The sequence below is a fragment of the Plecotus auritus genome (assembly GCF_963455305.1).
Source record: "Plecotus auritus genome assembly, chromosome: 10".
In the NCBI taxonomy this organism is placed as follows: Eukaryota; Metazoa; Chordata; class Mammalia; order Chiroptera; family Vespertilionidae; genus Plecotus; species Plecotus auritus.
Window position 1 is genome coordinate 31,774,076 of NC_137785.1, and position 8,478 is coordinate 31,782,553.

The 8,478-nt window shown below is 44.8% G+C and overlaps 1 pseudogene across 1 annotated transcript; it reads right to left on the reverse strand.

The window, feature by feature from the left end:
* Positions 1-6,841: 6,841 nt before the first annotated feature.
* Positions 6,842-7,965, reverse strand: LOC308235064 (vacuolar protein sorting-associated protein 37C-like; annotated as a pseudogene). The gene has a single exon. The product of its transcript is annotated as a vacuolar protein sorting-associated protein 37C-like (transcript).
* Between the last annotated feature and the right edge of the window lie 513 nt (positions 7,966-8,478).

Sequence of the window (8,478 nt, forward strand, 5' to 3'; positions counted from 1 at the left end):
GAACATGGTATGTTCTTCCATCTGTTTATGTCTTCCTCTATCTCTTTTATCAGTGTCCTGTAGTTTTCCATGTATAGGTCTTTTACCTCCTTAGTTAAGTTTATTCCTAGGTATCTTAATTTTTTTGGTGTGATGGTAAATGGGATTGCTTTTTTAGTCTCTCTCTCTGTAAGTTCACTATTGGTGTATAGAAATGCCATTGATTTCTTGGCGTTAATTTTGTATCCTGCTACATTGCCGAATTCATTTATTAAGCCTATTAGTTTTTTTATGGAGTCTTTTGGGTTTTTTATGTACAATATCATGTCATCTGCAAATAAGGACAGCTTTACTTCTTCTTTTCCAATTTGGATGCCTTTTATTTCTTCTTCTTATCTAATTGCAATGGCTAATACTTCCAGTACTATGTCGAACAGGAGTGGTGAGAATGGGCATCCCTGTCTTGTTCCTGTTCTTAGGGGAAATGGTTTTAGTTTTTGCCCATTGAGTATGATGTTAGCTGTGGTTTTATCATATATAGCTTTTATTATGTTGAGGTTTGATCCTTCTATTTCCACCTTGTTGAGAGTTTTTATCAAGAAAGGATGTTGGATTTTGTCAAATGCTTTTTCTGCATCAATTGATATGACTATGTGATTTTTATCTCTCAATTTGTTTAAGTGATGTATCACGTTTATTGATTTGCAGATATTGTACCATCCTTGCATTTCTGGGATAAATCCTACATGGTCATGGTGTATGATCTTTCTGATGTACTGCTGGATCCGATTTGCTAGAATTTTGTGGAGGATTTTGGCATCTGTATTCATGAGGGATATTGCCCTGTAATTCTCTTTCATTGTGTTGTCTTTATCTGGTTTTGGTATTAGGGTGATGCCGGCTTCATAGAAGAAGCTTGGAAGTGTTCCTTCCTTTTGAATTTTTTGGAATAGTCTGAGGAGGATAGGTTTTAGTTCTTCCTTGAATGTTTGGTAAAACTCCCCTGTGAAGCTGCCTGGCCCTGGGCTTTTGTTTGCTGGAAGTTTTTTGATGACTGCTTCAATTTCTTCCATAGTTATTGGCCTATTGAGATGTTTAGATTCTTCCTGATTGGGTTTTGGAAGGTAATATTTTTCAAGGAATATGTCCATTTCCTCCAGGTTGTCCAGTTTGTTGGGACAGAGTTGTTCACAGTATTTTTTAACAATCCTTTGTATTTTGGTGGGGTCTGTTGTTATTTCACCTCTTTCTGATTTTGTTTATTTGGGTCCTCTCTCTTTGCCTCTTGGTGAGCCTGGCTAGAGGTTCATCAATCTTGTTTATTCTTTCAAAGAACCAGCTCTTGGTTTTGTTGATGTTTTGTATTGTTTCTTTGGTCTCAATGTCGTTTATCTTCGCTCTGATCTTTATTATTTTCTTCCTTCTGCTTCCACTAGGCTTTTCTTGTTGCTCTCTTTCTAACTCTTTGAGTTGTAGGGTTAGGTAATTTATTACCATTGTTTCTTGATTTTTGCAGTAGGCTTGTAGAGCTATGAACTTCCCTCTCAAGACTGCTTTCACTGTGTCCCATAGATTTTGGATTGTTGTGTTTTCATTGTCATTTGTTGCCATGATGTTTTTTATTTCTTTCTTGATCTCTCTGGTAACCCAGTCATTGTTTAATAGCATGCTGTTTGGTCTCCATGTGTTGATTTTTTTGGATTGTTTTTATTGTAGTTGATTTCCAGTTTTATGCCACTGTGATCTGAGAAGATGCTTGATATGATTTCTATCTTCTTGAATTTGAAGAGACTTTGCCTATGACCCAACATATGGTCTATCTTTGAAAATGACCCATGTGCACTTGAGAAGAATGTATATTCTGTGGCTTTGAGGTGAAATGTTCTGAAGATGTCAATTAATTCCATCTGGTCTAGTGAGTCATTTAGGATTGATGTTTCTTTGCTGATTTTTTGTTTAGAGGATTTGTCCACTGGTGATAGTGGGGTATTAAAGTCTCCTACTATAATTGTATTGCTGTCAATCTCTCCCTTGATATCCTCCAGGAGATTTTTTATGTATTTGGGTGCTCCTGTATTGGGTGCATATATGTTTACCAGAGTTATTTCTTCTTGTTGGATTGCTCCTTTTAGTATTATGAAGTGGCCTTCCTTATCTCTTGTTATGTCCTTCACTTTGAGATCTAATTTGTCAGATATAAGTATTGCTACCCCAGATTTTTTTTCATTTCCATTTGCCTGAAAAACCTTTTACCATCCCTTCAACCCTCAGTCTGTGTGCATCTTTTTTTCTGAGGTGGGTTTCTTGTAGACAGCAGATATACGGGTCTTGTTTTCTTATCCAATCCATTACCCCATGTCTTTTGATTGGGGCATTTAATCCATTTACATTTAAAGTTATTATTGATATGTACTTATTTGTCGCCTTTTTAATTCTTTACCCCTGTCTTCCTTCTTCGCTTCCTATTTCTTTTTTTTACAGCAGACCCTTTAGAATTTCTTGCATTGCTGGCTTGGTGGAATAAACTCCCTTAGTCCTTTTTTGTCTGTGAAGCTCCTGATTTCACCTTCAATTTTGATTGATAGCCTTGCTGGGTACAGTATTCTTGGATTCAGACCCTTCCTTTTCATGACTTTGTATATTTCATTCCATTCTCTTCTGGCCTGATGAGTTTCTGTTGAGAAATCAGTTGCTAGTCTGATGGGGGTTCCTTTGTAGGTAACTTTCTGTCTCTCTCTGGCTGCTTTTAAGATTCTTACTTTGTCATTGGTGTTTGCCAATTTAATTATAATGTGCCTTGGCATCAGTCTTTTGGGGTTCATTCATTTTGCTTGGGACTCTGTGAGCTTCTTGGATTTGTGTGTGTTTTTTCTTCCCTATATCAGGGAAGTTTTCTGTCATTATTTCTTCAAACAGGTTTTCTATTCCTTGCTCAGTTTCCTCTCCTTCTGGAACCCCTATTATGCGGATGTTGTTGTTTTTCATGTTGTCCCAAAGTTCCCTTAGGCTCTCCTCCTGCTTAAAAATTTTTTTTTCCTAGAAGCTGCTCTACTTGGGTATTTTTTCCTACCTTGTCTTCTAGCTCACTGATGCGGTCCTCTGCTTCTTCTAGTCTACTCTTGATGCTTTCTATTGAGTTCTTTACAGCAGCGATGCCATTTTTCATTTCTTCTTGGTTCTTCATTTCCTCTTGGTTCTTACTCATATTGTCGAATTTGTCTTCCATTCTTTTCATCCACCTTATGACCATTTCTCTGAATTCTTTCTCTGACAGGTTGCTTCCCTCCATTTTGTTTACTTCCTTTTCTGGTGATGCCTGCTTTTCTTTCATATGCAGGCTGTGTCTTTATCTCCCCATGGTGTCTCTTCTCCGGATGTCTGGTTATGTAGTTCTCTCTCTCCTGCGTTGATTTAAAGGCATGAAATACAACACAACCAGGTACAACACAGAAGGCACTGAACAGAAATGTATTCATGAGATTAATAGCCTCAAACAAAGGTGACCACCAGAGAAAGGCAAATTAGGGGATAGGAGAGAAAGAAGAAGAGAAAAAAAAAAGAAAGGAGTGTCAAAATGAAATTGGGAAAAGGAAAAAAAAAGTAAGAGAGAAAAGGAAGAGACTAAGAAAGAAAAGGGGAACAAACTATATATGGGGAGAAAACTCCAATAGAACAGCCACTAATCCCAGCAAATGCCAGCAACAAATACCTGGAGATGAATACAAACTACAAACAACAACTAATATCAAGTGAGGTGAGGGAAAACAGAAGCAAAAAACAAACAAAAACAAAGCAAACAAACAAAACCAAAAAAAAAAGAATAAGCAAAACAATCTCACAAACAAGCATAAAAAATCGATATAATCAATAGTCAAGCAAACAACAACAAAAGGACAGAGAGAAAAACAATTTTTTGGTTAGTGAAGACAGAGAAGAGAGAGGTGTGTATGGACTTCGAGCAGGGGATTGGAAATTAGATATATAAGTAGGGTGAAATTTTAACAGGGGGTAAAAAGAAAGAATAGGGAAAATGTAAAGCAGGAAATGGGAAAGAGAAACAGGACAACAAAAGGGGAAAAGTTAGGAAGAGAGTGATGGCATAAATGTAGAGTTGAGATAGAGTAGAATGATGGTAAAGGAAAGATGAAAATAGAATGTAGAACACTAATCTCAAAGTAAAATAAAGAGAAAATAAAATGACACCTTTTTAAAAAAAGGTAAAATAGTAATAGTAATAATACTGATTGAAAATAAAAATGTAATAATTAAAAAGGTAAAATAAAGTGAGGAAAAAAATTAGTTTCTTAAGTAAAAAAATTAAAAAAAATAAAAATAAATAAAAAATAAAAAAATAAAAATAAAATGTACAGTAGTGAAGGTCATTCACTTCCTCTATTGTTCTGTTTGGCACGCCTGTTTCCCAGTCAGGACAGTATTGCAGTTCCCTGCATTCTACTGCTCCTCAGTGTTGTAAGCCAGTCCTGATTTTTAAGCAGGCAGTGTGTCTTAATTTCTTGTATTCCTTTATTTGTAATTACACAAGAGTAAATTTGTGACTCAACCCCTGGGTGGCAGTGTTTCTGGATTGACCTCCAGGTCTATAGGTCCTTTCTAGCCTGTGCTTAGATCCTGCTTTCCCTGTGGCACTCAATACCGGTTTGTGTGGGTGGGCTGTCCCAGAGCTGTTTCTCTGACAGTCACTCCCTGCTCTGATCCCCAGGTTCCAGAGAAACAACTTTCCCCTGCAGTCTCCTAGGGTGTCCCCAACTGGGTGATCCTATGTATTGGGCTTAGTAATCAGAAGCAAGAACTTAAAGAGGAAAAAAACGCAAGTGTGCAAACTCCCAGGCTGCGTGCAAGTCTGCGCAATCCTTTTCTCCCTTGTGTCTAAGCAGCCGGCACAGTTTTAAATTTTTTAGGCTCTCCTTCTGTGTCAGATCAAAATGGGTTGCTTTTTAGAGATCCCCTTTGTTAGCAGCTCTGAGGACCCCCCTTCCACATTCATGGATCACGCCAGCCCCAACAGCCAGGGATTTTTTTAGGTGCAGACTTCCCCTGGTCCTCCAGCTCCCGCAGTGCGTGCACTTCTCTGTCCTGCCGGGACCAGAGACCTCACCTTATCCCAGGCGAAATCTGACCTTTCCGTGGTGGAATGTAGAGCTCCTCTGAATTCGTGTGTTTGCACCAATTGGGGACCGGTGCTCTGAGGTTCGCAGCTGTTCAGTGGGTGCCGCAGTTGTAGATTTTCAGGCTTCCAATAACATCCACTTTCCCCTTCAAGATGGCGCGGTCTCCGCGTCTGAGCTGGTGGCTTCGGGAGGGAACCCAGCAGCAGTGGGGGTTACCTGGTCAGGGGAGCCCCGTCCAGCAGTCCCCCACCTCCTGGAGTATAGCTGTCCCTTAACTCACCAACAGACACTCCCCGTGCAACCCTCAGCTGTTCTTTCTATCTGCTTCGGGACAAAGCTCGGGACACATCTATCTATCCTGCTGCCATTTTTTTCTCCTTCAGAGTAAGTCTTTACTAATATTTACTGATCTTTAAGACAGTCTCTGTTACCGGAATTGCCTGCCTGGCTAAGGGCAATATGTGTATCCAAAATTGAATAAAATGTTGGCAAGGCCTGGGCACCAGTGAAGTCCTTCCTCTTGCGCTGGACTCTCCGCCTGCCCCCCCCCCCCCCCAATTTCCAAATTGTTATTTCTTGTCTTGTCTCTTCATTTGTGCACGGCCCTTCTCCAGATTCTGAACCCTAAGCCATGCAGGACGTGGCTCACACACACCACCTTTGGTCTACCGTCGTTTTTAACACTGAACATGCTTCACCCCCTGATGTGCTGGGGGCTGCGTGTGCTCGGAGTCACAGTCCTTGCCCTTTACATTCTGAAGACAAGAGAGTTGCAAAGACATGGACAACCACATGGCAACAATGTTTCTAGCACCACTAGGAGGTCATTGTTAGGGCATCTTTAGATGTCTGTCTCCGGAGGGATGTGGGGGTGAGGGAGTTCCATCTTGGGAACCAGAGGAAGGGGATGAGGGAGGGGCTGCTTGGAATGAGGTTCCAGGGTGGATGGATGGGGTGGGCCTTGGAAAAAGTCAACCAGAAGCAGAGGTCACCAGAGAAGAGTGGGTGGCTGGGTGACTGGATAGGCGACCTGGCCCTCCACTCCTAAATGTGATCCTCCTGTCCAGCCAGAGGGTCCAAGGTACCCCCAGGATTTTCCAGCCAGTGCAGATGAGGTCTGGGGTCCACTTTCACAATCCCATATTCTCACTGAGCTAGCTCGGCTGCTGGCACTCACACAGCACACAGCACAAGTTTATCGGACACCAGTCTGTCAGAGTTCAATTATGGCTTTTTGACTTAACAATCATGAAGTGTTTTCCTAACTCTGTTCTCTCCCTGTGACCCAACCCTGACCATGGTGCGTGGGGCCGGACATTCCTGAATGGACCAGAGAGACACAAAGAGTTTCACCCCTTGGTGTGACCCCACATGGAATATGCCAAACCTGGGGCGGGGGTGAGCAGGGGTAACGACCAGCCGCCGCCCAGACCTGTCCTCACTGTTCAGGTCGGTCGTGCAGACACAGTAGACAGTCACGGGTGCACAGCAGCTCCTGCAGACACCATGGGGAGGCGCTGGCCTCACTGCCTGGCAGCACTGGACAGGCTAAGCCAGTCAGCGCTGTGACCGGCCTGTGCCTTTCCGGGCCTGCTGGCCCCAGCCACCCCCCCCTCCCCAAGTCCATGGGGAGAGCCAACTCCGCTTCCAGTCTAACCGAGCATCTCAGCAGAGGGTGGCCCAAAAGCTGTGGTTCAAGCGGAAGTAGGGAAGGGCCGAGGCCAGGGCCCTGTCTAATACCCAGGCCAGGCAGGACCCTGAGGTGCAGGAACCGGTAGGAAGGGGCCGGCCCTCGGGGATAGGAAGGCTGAGGGGGACTGGCCCAGGAAGCTGGGGAACTGGGGCTGCGCTGGGTAAGGAGGTTTTCCTTCCCCCAAGGGTAGGAGGGCTGTTGTCCACCCCCGCCAAGGGGTACCCGGGCCAGAGGCACCAGAGGCGGGTGCGGGATAGCTAGGCCAGGGTGGTGTGCTCCTCTGTGGGGACCAAGAGTAGCCCTCAGCAGCCCTGAGACCCGGCTGGCTGACGGGAAACGGGGGCCCAAAAGCCCGCCGTAGGATGAGGAGGGCTGGGACACCACGAGGACGGGCCTGGCTGCGGCACCCTTGGTGGTGGGGCCACGGGCAACCCCGGAGTCGGGCTGTAGGGTAGAGGGTAGGGAGGCATTCCTGCCGGCTGCCGGGGCGGGGGTGGCTGCTTTTCGGCTGCAGGGGGGTCGCCTGGGGGCCGGGCGAGATGGGAGAGGCGGGGGGAGAGAAGGGGTGCCACCGCCGCCCGCGGGCTCCTGGGAAGCTCTGGGCTTCCTCACCACGTCCTGGCGCTTCTCCACGAACCCGTTGCAGATGCGACAGCCTCCTCATGGCGGAGAAGTCCTCCAGGAACGTCTCCAAGGGCACCTCGCCCTCGGGAACTTCTCAGCCATGTCCGCAGACTCCTATCTTCATGCCTTCCATCTGCAGCAGGTTTAACAAGGTCCCTGGCTGCAGCGCCAACAAGAGTTTCTCCAGCTTTTCCTTCAGCTTCTGGCATCACTCTGTGAGCTTCCGGAGCTCCTGGTACTTATCCGAAAGGTTTGAGTGGCTGGTCTCCAGGGGGGCTTGGAACTCCAGGTTCCGCTCAGCCGGGTTGCATTTGGTGGCCAGTGCCATCTCTCGTTCCAGCTCCTGGACCTCAGGGGACTCCTAGGCCAGCCGGTTGATGGCCTTCTGGCCGTTCTGCATCTCGTCCAGATCCTCCAGGGTCTTGTCTTTCAGAGTCTCCATCTCTCCCTGCAGGGGCACAGCTGCTGGGGGGGAGAGGGGGAACCACAGCCCATGCTCACCCCATTTTTATTCTTTATGTCTGCGTTTCTCCTTCTCTTTCTACTCCTTCTTCTTATACCACCCCCTTTAGGATTTCTTGCATTGCTGGTTTCATGGTAATAAACTCTCTTAGCCTGTTTTTGTCTGTGAAGCTCCTAATCTCACCTTCACTTTTGCATGATAGCTTTACTGGATAGAGTGTTCTTGGATTCAGTCCCTTGCTTTTCATTACTGTGTATACTTCATTTTATTCCGTTCTAGCCTGATGTATTTCTGTTGAGAAATCATTTGATATTCTAATGGGAGATCCCTTGTAGGTAACTTTCTATCTCTTGCAGCCCTTAAGATTCTTTGTCTTCTAACAGCAAGACACCCATGAAAAACACACATGGTGTCAAAACAAGCCAAAGGAAAATCGTTTGGGCAAAAAATGAAAAAGGATCCCAAGTCAAATTTATAGAAAAGATTCCTTTATTAACTTTCGGTTGAGAATATGTTTGTATATTTTCAGAAAACAACTCCAAGACCACGTGGATTCCTGCAACAGAGAGGAATTGACAGGACTGCTCCAG